Source organism: Durio zibethinus, chromosome 5 (assembly GCF_047325235.1).
Source record: "Durio zibethinus cultivar Kanyao isolate XHJ-2024 chromosome 5, ASM4732523v1, whole genome shotgun sequence".
NCBI lineage: Eukaryota > Viridiplantae > Streptophyta > Magnoliopsida > Malvales > Malvaceae > Durio > Durio zibethinus.
In genome coordinates, this window is record NC_143166.1 from 30,361,318 (window position 1) to 30,375,099 (window position 13,782).

At 30.5% G+C, this 13,782-nt stretch overlaps 2 pseudogenes; both read left to right on the top strand.

Annotated features, from left to right (window-relative positions):
• Positions 1-232: 232 nt before the first annotated feature.
• On the top strand, positions 233-1,708 carry LOC111282867 (dehydrodolichyl diphosphate synthase CPT3 pseudogene; annotated as a pseudogene).
• A 9,801-nt stretch (positions 1,709-11,509) lies between these two features.
• Positions 11,510-12,552, top strand: LOC111282832 (vacuolar iron transporter homolog 1 pseudogene; annotated as a pseudogene).
• The last annotated feature ends 1,230 nt before the right edge of the window (positions 12,553-13,782 follow it).

Consider the following 13,782-nt stretch of genomic DNA (forward strand, 5'->3'; position numbering starts at 1 on the left):
TTATACATGTTCAAGCATCTGTAAGCTGCCAATTTGGGCAACATCTTAGGCTCTTACCCTCCATAAGCATGTAGTTACAGTAATTGAGAAGGTAGTTACAGCAATTCCAAGATGAGATAAAATTTAATGCGAGTTCAGTTGTCACACTTCCAACATGCTCGCGAAATGTTGCACAAATTGGTAGAAGCATGACAATGACATGGTGCCTTAAATATCCACTCTCCGAGACTACAACTCTTCATCTCATCTGTCACTTTTTAAGTACAACAATTTGACATGATGAAAGACGACATTGTAGGAAAAATCTTGTTTGGATGGACGAGTTTCATAAGAAAATTTGTGCTTCGAGTTCTTAGAGTTGGTCCAATCCCCTCTCACATTGCTGTCATTATGGATGGAAACCGAAGATATGCTAAAAAGAAGAAGTTAGATGAAGGAGCAGGTCACGATGCAGGGGCTTTTGCTCTCTTGTGTTTGCTTGTTAATTGCTATGAGCTTGGCGTGAAATATCTTTCTGCTTATGCCTTCAGCATTGATAATTTCAGAAGAAAGCCAAACGAAGTTCAAAAAATTATGGATTTGTTGAGGGAGAGTATCACACTGTTGACTAGGATAGCGAAACATCTTCCAGTGAGAGTTCATTTTGCCGGAAACCTAGCACTCTTAAGTGCAGATCTTAGGGATGCAGCCCTGAGACTTATGGAAGCCACTGCTGGTTACTCTAAATTTGTGTTCACAATCTGTGTTTGCTACACTTACTCGGACGAGATCATTCATGCTGTCCAAGAATCTTGCCAAGAAAAATGCAATCATATTCAAGAAATCAGGGGAATTGACGCTTGCGGCCATCAGGATGAGAACCTTATAAAGTTGGCAGACATTGAAAAGCACATGTATATGGCAATTGCACCAGACCCCGACATTTTAATCCGCACAGGGGACGAGTACCGCCTAAGCAATTACCTTTTATGGCAGACTTCTTGCACCCAATTGTCCTCCTTGTCCACACTTTGGCCAGAGTTTAGTATCTGGCATCTGGTGTGGGTGGTATTGAATTTTCAGCTAAACAATCCTTACTTAGAGAAGAAAAAAATGCAGCTGTAGACCATGCAAAAGGTTCATACATTTTATCCTCTCCACCTAGTAAATCACAGTATTGTTTGTACGATTGGGGTCAACAAGTTCTTTGTCTTGTATTAGAATTAACACTTATATCCCAATCCCACAATAAGTCTATAACATGTTACTATATGCAATTGCAATTAAGAGAAACAATCCATTGTCAAAAGGATATATAGAAGCCATGCAAAGGGCATTTTTCTTTTCCACTTCTAGATGATGCAAATGGTTAATTTGCTTGCTGCAATATATAATTACAAGCTCTTTTAGCTGCGGAAAAATATTATTTCCATGTCATCGAGATTTCCAATAATGATCTGTCATCTATTATTGTGCCCTGAATAGTTAAGACTAATGGACTTGCTGCAAAATGGTTAGGTGCGTTTATTTTCTGAACTCTTCTGTAAAGAGCTTAAGTGTAAGGTTTGCCTTTTTCTTTTTTCCTTTTTCCTAAGGGCTTTTCTAATTTTTCATTTTTGTAGTTGTTCGCTAGCGCTTAATATAAGAGGCCATTTTGTTGTAAGATTGTGATCTTGGCTAACAAGCACAAAAGCAAGGTTCAGTGTTGAAAGTGGTGACATCACGAAAAATGGCTAAATGGAAGGATTTTATCTGGATCATCTCTTGAAGAAGCTTGGTTAGGCAAGATCATGACTTGGTAACGGTCCTTTTTGGTTCATCTTGGCTCAACATTTTTTGGTCAAAATTTAATGTTAGACAACTCTTCACTTTATATTTGATCAAGTTTCTTGGAAATCTACTGGCTAGAGAATGCTTTAATATCAACAGACATAATTTGTGTTAGACAACTCTTCACTTTGTAATAGGCATTTGTTCTCCCACACCCACCACCATTCCTTGGAAGATGATTAGTTTGATTCAATATGCGTAAAGGTTAAAGCATCTCCTGAGAAAATTAGCTGCCTCCCAACAGGCTGTAATCGCTTAACCTTTTTCTTATGGAAGGGTGATTTGCCGCAAAACCAACAGTGGAGTTTTCTGCTTTTGATATCCCAGGTCTAGCACGCGCCGGAACTGACGTGGAGTAAGAGTGAAGAAGAACGTAAAGTCAATTTTCAATTACCAAGTTGCTTTGGTGTGGTCTACTATTCAATTAAGCAATTGTCACTTTCTATTAAAACAATAAAAAAAAAAATAAAAGGAAGGGGTGGGAGGAGTGGGCTAAAGCAGCCCCAGAAATCGAGGAAAAAAGATACGATTTGAGTGGAAGGTGCAAATTTGGTGAACGAACTTCAAGCTTTAGTTCATTATTTTAGCCGTAATGGTGTGTGGTTGGGGCTGATGCATTGGCAACTTTCGTGTGGAAACCGCACTTCCTTAAACACTATATATATAAAACTAAGTATTCTTTAATCTTCCATGTCTAAAGTAACAAGTAATCTGTATGCTCTCCAAGTCAGTAATCCACCTCTACATAATTATTCCACTAGACCTACCTCCCAATCCCATCTTTACAAATTAAGCCCCTTTGCCAATATTTTAATTACATGCCAAACACTGATGAGTCCAACACCTGTTTTCTCCATTTATTATAAGCTGCAAATCTCTTGTTTTATGTTGAAATGTGATGCATGTTTTTATATAAGGAGATATATAAAAGGAGAATTGTAAGTATCAACACCAAGCTTTTGTTTGTTGATCTCTTTATGTGTTAATTTTGGGAAAATCAGTTTGTTTTAAATAATTTAACAGAAATTAATTGAGTACTCGATCTTAGTTTTGAAACCAACAAACAAACATTTAAGGTTGCCCTACTGATTATAGGTTCGAATTTTGAGAGTATGTCAAAAATTTACACGAATATTATCGAAGATGAAAAAAGTGTATACAGAAATAGCTGAGATTTGGTATTGGATATCTGAACCTTTGCCAAACAGAACATGAATCCAAGTGAGCTTCCGTCGAGTCAGCAGAGTCCTACAAAGTTTGATTCATTCCCTTTTTTGTTCTCAATCCATCTTTTCTAAACGCCATGTTACCAAATTCGAACTCAAGTATGCAAGTGATGGGGTGGAAGAAAAAAAATGAAAATTGAGGTGGATCGCTTTATTGGCATGAAATGATAAATACAATAATACATAAGTAATATATCACAATAAATCCACAATAAACAAATAATAATCAATAATCAATAACACAATAAAAATAAAGTATATCAAAATTTACGTGAAAAACCTTTTAATATTAAAAAAAAAAATCATGGATCACCAAAAAATTTTCCACTATCAAATAATAAATATATAAAATTTTCATTTAGTTAAAACTAAACCTAAACAACAATTAAAAAGACAATTGAAGAAATTCTCCCAAATAACTAATTCAACAAATACACTTTGAATTTGTTAATAAAGAGGTTTAACTCCAATTTCCACAATTCAGAATGTAAAACATTGAGTTATGAATTTGCTAACAAAATTTTAGCTCAATCGAACTATGAATCAACTTCCATTTAACCTCTTAATCAAATTGACAAATCTCCATTCTCCTTTCCCCTTTTCTCTCTTTCTTTTTATGGTTTCTCTTTCTCTTTGGCGGCTCACCCTTTTTTTCATGCCATTTAAAACAGCCCTCACCTCATTAGTAACTATGGCACTATTTCTTGGTTGCCTAAAACAAAACCCACATGACCTTTAATTAGTTAAAAAAAATAAGGTTTGACCCACATCATAACAATCTTCCCTTCTAGCTTCATTAGGATGAGATCTATCACTATAATAGTTTAATTTAGAATTTATCTTGGCCAAGAAATCCATTCCAACTAAGTTATTGTAGAACTTAACCTTTTCCTTTCTAAGTGTCTTAGTCAACATATTTGCTGCATTTTATCAATATGAACTTTCTTCAGCTGCATCTACTACTATTTAATCACCAAATACAACCAATGATATCTAACATCAATATGCTTCATTTTAGCATGATATATGGTATTCTTACTCAAATCTAAATTACTCTGGCTATCATAAAATGCCATATACTCTTTCTGATTCAATTTCAATTTAAGAAGAAAACTTTTCATACAAAGCATTTCTTTACATGCTTCAGTTGCTATGATATATTCAACCTCTTTAGTCGACATGGCAACACACTTTTGTAACTTAAATTTTCAAGACACAGCTCTTCTTGTAAAAGTAAACAAATATCTTGAAGTAAATTTTTTACCATCAAGGTCACTTGCCATGTCAGCAATATAAATCCTAGTTGTCTACTTCTATAACTCAAGCATATTTTTAAGATGACTTTCAAATATTTGAAGATTAATTTCACTGTTTTTCAATAAACCTTCCCCTGATTAAAAAGAAATTTACTCATTATACCAACTGCATGAGCAATATCAAATCGTGTGCAAATCATAAGATACATCAAAGAACTGACTACAGAGAAATAAAGAAAATATTAAACACAGTTAGTTCATCTTCTTTAGTCATCAAATAAGATTTTTTACTTAGATGAAGAGGGTTAACAAGTGGAATGTTAACTGATTTAGTATGTTGAATGTTGAATTTACTAAGCACCCATTCAACATACTTTTTCTGTGATAACTACAACTTTTCAATTCTCTTATCCTAAATATTATATGTATTGAGAATCTGCTTTATTGGACTTAAATTCTTCTTATCAAAGGACTTAGACAATTATTTTTTTTTAACTTGCTAACCATTCCAACATTTTATCCTATAATCAACATATTATCAACATATAATGAGAGAATAATGAAGTTATCATCAAAAAAATTTTTGACATACACACAAAGATCTATTTTCATTATTTTATAACTATAACTACCATAAAAGAATCAAACTTCTTGTATCATTGTTGCAAAGCTTGTTTTAAGCCACACAAGCTTTTTTTCAATTTACAAACTAAATATTCTTTCCCTTTCACCTTAAAACCCTCAAGCTTTATTCATATAAATCTCCTTTTGCAAGTCACCATGCAAGAATACTATCTTGACATCAAGTTACTTAAGTTCAAGATTCAAACTAGCTATTAATCCCAATACCACTCAAATAGAACTCATCTTCACATTGAAGAGAAGATCTCATCAAAATCGATGTTGGGTTTTTAAAAAAAACCTTTCACCACCAATCGATCCTTGTACCACACTAGCTTTTCACCATCTTTTTTTCAACTTGAACACTAATTTATTCTTTAATGGACTTATCTTTTTTGAAGGATTAATAAGATTATATTTGCTTTTTTTTTTCGTAATGATTTCATTTTTTTTCATTGCTTTTAACTAATGCGCTCTATCAAAAGTAGTTATATATCTTAGAGCTCTTTAACTTTTTTTTACTGGTAACTAAAATAAAATCTAAATTTGGATACTTTGTGAATGGTCAATGCATTTTGGTATATCTTATTGGTTGAGACTTTATAATACCTAGTGCTGAAGATAGCTCTACTTGCTCAACGTTATCTGGTAAAAAGAATTGTTCACTCTACTCAAAACTTATTGCATATAGCTTATCACTAACTGTAATTGGCTTATTGGTATCCCTAAGTTCTATATCTTGTTCATTTCTACATCTTTGGCTCTTCTAGGTGAAACCTCTATCAATGTTGAACCATCATACTCAACAGTAACCCATGTAATCTTCTCACTTTCCTCAATGTCTACTATGCTTTCTTTTTTTATAGAAAATCACATCTCTGCTACTAAATGTCTTTTTTCTTCAAAGGATCCTATAGTTTGTGACTAAATTGCTCATCATCATATAGAACAAACACATATTGTGACTTTATTTTTAAGTTTTAACCTATGCTTTTTCTGTCGTGCTTCAAAGCCGAAATTTAGGACATAACAACGTCAAATACTCATGCGATGAATTTTATAAGCATGCAAGGTAACATATATTAAATTGAATTAAAATCTCTAATTATCTTTAAAATAATATTTTACAAAATCTAAAGTTTACAAAATTATACCATTTACAAGTTGGTCGAATATACTAAAATTCTTACTAACAAAACTTTTTGAATCAATAATAAAATACTCATTTTGAAAGCTATATCATGCTAAAGACATATGCTACTCTTGCTAATCTAAGTAGGTGTCAAGATTAAGCTTCCCAGGATATAAACATCAAAATTTGAAAAAGCAAAAAAAATTAAAGGAATGAGTATAAAGACTCAGTAAGTAACCAACATCCACTCAGTTGGATTATGTATACTACAAAACATTTAAACCAAAATATCAACTAAATAATCAAAAATATTTTAGGTAATCTTGTATTCACAAACATATTTTCACAAGCTATATTCTTAAAACTAGATTCTCATATCACAAAGTGAAATCAAATATCACAAAACTATAAATTTTATTAGTCTCTTGTAACATATTACGACCACTTTAACCCCTATGGCATAGGTCAAAATCAAAATTTTCTTTTTAATGCAATGGAAAAAAAGTATATCAGAAGCAACTAAATTGTTGCATCAACAATCATAATTAACCTATTAGTGCAATAGGATAGAACAAAAATCATAGTAAACCCTTTAGTGTAATGGGATAGAAGTATATCATAGTAACCCATTTTATGCAATGAGATAGAAATATATCACTGATGGCATGGTAAACAAAAACTATTATTCTCAACAGTGGCATAATTCAAAATTGGTATCAATATCACAAAGTACATGTCAACATGACCAACAATTAATCACATTGGTAGGGTCAGAACATAGTTATACTAGGAGAAAAAATCAAAAGATATTTTTAGATGATCTAACATAAACAAAATAAATATTCATATACTTTCTCAAAATATAATCCATACAAATTCAATTCCATAATCATTCAGTAAAATTTCATATTTCGACAATCGATAGTTATATAAATTTATTATTACGAGATCATATTCAAAAATCAAAATAATATCAAATCATATTCCAAACTCATAACAAAGAAATGATATATATATATATATATATTTGCATACTTAACTCGATTTACCAAACAAATGGATAAAACAATATATATTATATATATCAACTCTAAACATATTAAGGCTAATTTTTAGTGACATAAAAACTGAAAGAATATCAAGTCACTTACCTGATGCGTTAAATTGAAACTTAGCAAATCACACAAATCTCTTAATGTGTTAATATTTTAAGAAATATTTGAAAAATCATAATTTAATCTGAAAACATAAATTTAATAAGGCAAACCTTCCGTTGGTTATCATAAGTAAATTGAATTATGTAGCAACCTTTATGAGAACTATCTAAAAGTATTTTTAACTTATTAGAACAAATTTTCTTTTACTATAGCAAAATGCTTAAAATTTAGTATAAATATGAAATTAAGAATTAAAACATAAAAATCAGTAGCAATATAAACTTTTATAAATATTTAATTTTAACATTTAATAGTAATCATTTTTATAAGTCTAAATCTAATTTAATAATCTTTTAACAATACTAATAATATGAAATTAATACAATAAAAATATTTTAAAATGAGTAAAAATTCATTAAAAATAATATAACTAAAATTCATGTAATTTACAACTAAATACATCAAATATTGGCTAGGAATAATTTTTAAAATAATTAAAAATAAAAATTTTTTAATTATGAAATTTTCACATTTTGTGATCATTTAACTTATTTTAAGCCAAAAAATCTCTAACATCTCACAATTTTTACTGATAAAAGGAGGCATGAATTTAAAGTAGAAATGTCATACTACAACTTAGAATTTTGTTTTCGTAAAGATTATTTTCTAAAACCTAAGTTTCAGAGGTCAAAACTTGATAAATTATCACAAACTGCCCAAATCTTCTAAGTTTCATATTAATAAAGTTTATTTTGGGATCTCAATTCTCTTAACCTATAAATCATCTGAATAAACTAATTGTACCATTAGAAAGATCACATTTTGTACTATCAAAAACACCTAAAATTCAACCAAATAAGCCATCGAAGTAAGGAGTTCCAGTGACCTAAAATTGGTAAATTACATTATGACCCTTTAAATTGTTCTATTGTTTAAAACAATCTTTATTGCCAAAATCATCCAAAATTTATTTTTACAATTTAGTCCCTTTTATAAATTCATCCAACAACATACCAAAATTAAAACTCCTAAGGTAAAATAAAATAAAAAATAATATTTTTATAATATAAAAAATAATATAACAAAAATTACGAGAAGGGTATTACACTTTTGACACATGTATGAATGCTTTACACTTTTTTCCTGTTGACACTCTTTTTGAAATATCAAAGCCTAAATGAACTTATGGTGATTTATTAATCAAATAGTAGGTTATATTGACTACTTCACCTCAGAATGACTTTGGTAATTTTGTCATCCTCAGCATACATCAGACTTTTTCACAATAGTGCGATTCATCCTTTCAGCTATACCATTATGCTATAATGTTTCAAGTTTTATCATCTCATGCCTGATCCCATGCTTTGAATAGTATTCTTAAATCTTTTGATGTGTATTCTCTACCATTATCAATCTAAATACACTTTAAAGGCAACCTTGTCATCCTTTCCACCATGATATTAAATTTTTTAAAATACTATAATACCTAGCTTTTGTTTTTCAACATATATACTTAAGTCGTAAGCATCATCAATAAAAGAAATAAATTATCTATTACCACTATATGACTCAGTCTCAATGGGATTACATACATCATAATGAATCAATTCCAATATATTTTTTTCCTTTAAGAACACTTAAAAAAAAACTCTATGATGCTTGCCATACAAACAATGATTACATGAATCGAAAGATAAACTTTTGTTCAAGGAAATGAGAGACTATCTCACCAAAATCTATAACCCCTTCTTACTCATGTGTGCTAGCCTTTTGTATCACAAATTTGCTTAAACATTATCTTCAATGGCATTTATCTAGTTATCGTTCAATTGCATCCATCTCTTATACATTATACATTATATAACATATCATTCCTTGTTAAAAACATTAATCGAAAATAAGTTTATTTTCATATCTAAAATATGTTTACATCCTTCAAAGTCAACATACAGCATGTACTAATTTGTACAATAATATCATCGATCCCAACAATCTGTGACACATTTTTTTTCCATTTTGGTGCAACTAAAGTTTTCTACTTTATAAGTTGTAAACAACTCCTCTTGGGAACACAATGATTTATCACTCCTATGTCAATTATCCACTTAATGTCTAGATCAGTAACATGATTATAATCATCACGTGTACAAATTAAAGTAATTGAATCATTATCTGAATTTATCGTTGTAACATTACCATTATTTGAACTCTTACCTTTTTTCATCTTTTGGCTTTTGTTTCAAGATTTTACAATTCCAATTTATATGATCAAATTTACCACAAAGGTAGAATTTCACTTTATCTCTAGACTTGATTTTATGTTTGGATTTACTATAACCTTTCGAATTATAACACTGTTGATATTAGTGTCCTTGTTCTCTATGACAAAAGCTTAATTCTCTAAGTCTGACTCTTTTTATCTTGCTTCTTCATTAAGTATACTTTCCTTTATCATCTCTAATGTCACATTATAGTTAGAAGCTAAACTAAGAACAATCACAACTACAATATTTTAGCTGTCTGACAATGAACCTAAAAAAATAACACATTCATTTCAACAACCATTTTAAACTCTTCAGTAGTTATTCGATTAAAGATATCTTAAAAATCACTCAAATGCTCTGTAATCGATTGCTCATCTTTGTACTGTAAAGTTGTAACTTTTTAACAAGCATAATTTTATTCATGCATATCTTTCTTTTATACAATGCTTCTAATTTTTTTCAAACAGTTGGAGCATCTATCTCTTACACTATATGATAGAACATATTGATATCAATCTATTTTTTAACTATGGTCAACATCTTTTTACCTAGTTTCTTCGAGCTTTCAGCTTTCATCTTTCATATTTGCTGGTTTAGCCGAATCATCCAATACCAACTCATACAAATCTTTGTAATATAAATAATCTTCCATCATTGGCTTTCAAACTGAATAATTTGATGTTGTTAATTTTATCATGGAACCAATATCACCTTTCATGATCTCAAATAGTATTTTCTTCTGTCCTAGATTGCTATTGTATTGATTTCGCAAAATTACTATAACTCTAATACCACTTGTTAAGCCCGAAGTAACAAACACAATAATGCAAAAGCAATATATCATAATAAACTTATAACAAATAGACAATAATTAGTAATCAACAATGTAGAAAAAATAAATCATACCAAGATTTATGTGAAAAATCTTCTAGTGTAAAATAAAAAAAATCACGAACCATAAAAAAAATCTGAACTATCAAATAATTAATATACGAAGTTCTTCTCTAGTTAAAACTAAAATTAGATAATAATAAGAGAGACAATTAGAAAAATCTAACCAAATAAGTGACTCAATAAATATACTTTAGATTTACTTGTAGAGAGTTTTAACTCCAATCTCCACTATTCAAAATATAAAATACTAAATTATAAATATGCTAACAAAATTTTAATTCAATCGGACTATAGATTAATTTCCGTTCAACCTCTTGATCAAACTAATAGCTCTCTCTTTTCCTTTTTCCTTTTCTCTCTCATCTTTGTTTTTTTTTTTTTTTTTTCTCTTCACTTTTTTTTTCACGCCACTTAAGAGTAGCCCTCGCCTCATTAGTAACTAGGACTTTATTTATCGGTTGCCTAAAACAAAATGGCCTTGGCCTTTAATTGGTCAAAAAGAATGGGGCTGGGCCCATATCATTACATGAATTGTCATGTAAGAGAGTAAGAAACATTATTGTTCGCATCAATTCCAAGCTGTTATACATTCCGATTTACAACTTTGATTCTAACGTTGATGCAAAACTAGAAATTGACAGTTGTAAGATATGAAACTTCATATATATATATATATATATATAGATATATATAAAGAGAGAGAAAGAGATACATAGATAGATAGATAACATTTTTATGAAGATTAGGCGGTCATGATTTCCTTAAGAGGATGATATAATCATATAGGAGATTGGCTTGCCTAAATTAATTAATTGATTATTCATATACATATACATACATATATATATATATGGATAGATAGATAACATTTTTATGAAGACTGGGCGGTCATGATTTCCTTAAGAGGATGATGTATTCATATACTAGACTGGCTTGCCTAAATTAATTAATTGATCAGGCTCTCATTGCTTAATTACTCCCAATTATGCAAGAAATGAACTGAACAAATGGGAATGCGTGTGCCTTCCACACTCCTTATCGCTGAGATAGTGCCCCACATAACTCATAATCAACCCACTCACCATTGCAAATCTGTCTATAAATTCTCTAGATCAGGAGCGTGTGTCCTCCACAAGCCCTTCCTTTTTGTATATCCTTGTTTTTGTCCATCATGGCTGCCTCTCAAACCCATCAACTTTCGTCTCTTGACAATGTCGAGATGTCCATACATGTTATTGACACGGAGAAAAACCAAATTCAAGAACCTGCAATTAATGAGTTTGGTTACTCTCAGAGAGGACAGTGGCTTAGAGCGGCTGTTTTGGGAGCCAACGATGGATTGGTTTCTGTTGCATCTCTAATGATGGGTGTTGGCTCTGTTAAAGAAGACATCAAAGCCATGATTATAGCAGGTTTCGCAGGATTGATTGCTGGAGCCTGCAGCATGGCAATCGGAGAGTTTGTGTCTGTATACACTCAAAGGGATGTAGAGATAGCTCAAATGAAAAGAGAGAAGCAAAAGAGATCAGAAAGAGAAAATAAGGAAGTGACTGAGAGGAAGCAGCTGCCAAATCCAGGACATGCTGCTGCAGCATCAGCCATGGCCTTTTCAGTTGGAGCAGTGATCCCGCTATTGGCTGCAGGCTTTATAAGAGACCATAAGGTGAGGATGGCTTTGGTGGTTGCGGTGGCTAGCATGGCTTTGGTGGTGTTCGGAGTGGTGGGTGCTTTGCTTGGGGGGACTCCAGTGATGAAGTCTAGCGCCAGGGTGCTTGTTGGAGGATGGATGGCCATGGCTTGTACTTTTGGGCTCACAAAGTTGATTGGGTCTGAGGGGATGCAAATTTGATTTGCTTTGTTTAACTGTGCCCTCATGTGAGACTGTTCTGATCAGACTTGGTGTTCCTCTTTTTTTTTTTTTTTTTTACAAGTACTGTACGGTAAATAATTAAACTTGTTGACCAATGAAAAATCTTATCAATTTGTGCAATGATAATATTATTACTTTTTTTATTTTTTTAAAAGCAATCATTACATAACTTTTGCTATATATATTCATGGTTCTCCTCCAAGAATTTCTAGTGGAAGGATTGAAAAAGGCAGTTGAAGTACTATCATGAATTTGTCATGGTTAAACTTCTTTTGTTTGAACTTTATGAATATGTTAATCTATGTTACGGTGAGTTGGTGACAATTGTGAATTAAATTTTAGGAAAGTGTTACATTATGTGAAATTTATGAAATTTTTTTATTAAAATTGATTAAATAAAATTAAAAATTAAAAATCAAAGTTAATTGATTAAAATTTTTTATTAAATAGATTAAGTATATAATTTTTTTAAAAATTTAATAAATTTTGATATATTTTTTATATAGACATTTTTAATAAAAATTTTAATAGAATTTTTATTGTTAAATAAATATTAACCAAACTTTATTATAAACAGTATTTTCAATAATATTTTTTTACATATTATTGATATTCTCATTTAACTTTATCATAAACTTCTTATTAAAATTTTTATTTCTTTTTAATAAAAAATTTCTCAAATTTCACTTAAAATAAGTTGTTCTCATTAAAAATTTCATGTAAGTTCTTCTCGTTAAGGCTTCAAATTGTGTTGCCATAGTATATGTGTTAGTTCTCATTAATCCATTTTTATTTTAGATTTTATTTTGTATTTATCATATTTATTTTATGGTCTATCTATAGTTTTTTTTTTATTATTATCTGATTAATAAAGAAAAAAAAAAGCTAAAAATTTAAGATTAGGTTTGTTGATGATTGTTATTAGAAAGCTTAATTATGTGCTAATCTTTAGCTTTGGACACTAATTAGAGTTAAGCTAAAACTCTATCAGCTTGGTTTTATAAATCATTGCAATTCACAACAATAGGGACACGGGAATTCAAGCAGAAAAGCACGAGAAACACAGAAAAATTACATCCAATTCCTAGCCTAATTCTCAAAAAATTTGTTCCTAGCAAATAAAGAAACCAAATATTTTAGCATCAATGCCAATTTGTCAAGCTTTTATCACCATCAGGCCATCACCCTCAAGAGCCAAGTGCTTGACCTTGTCATCACCAAAATCACAAATTCAGAAGCCCTATACCTTGCCAACCGATTCCAGCCATAACCCAACTCTCTAAAATTAATTTTCAGAAAGCACAGAAGGATTCAAGAAAGCACTACTCCAGTTAACCAACTTTTCATTCAGCTATCATAAAAAAATCACTGCACCAGCAATCACAAAGTAGTACAACCCATATTCAACAAATGCACCACAAAGCAACAAGATATCAAGAAGCTCAAAAACATAGCAACCAAATATTAACAAAGATAAATAAAAAAGCCAAGTTAGAAACCAAAGGAGATCAAAAACAAAAACAAAAAAAAATGGAAAATTAGAAACTCCCTTG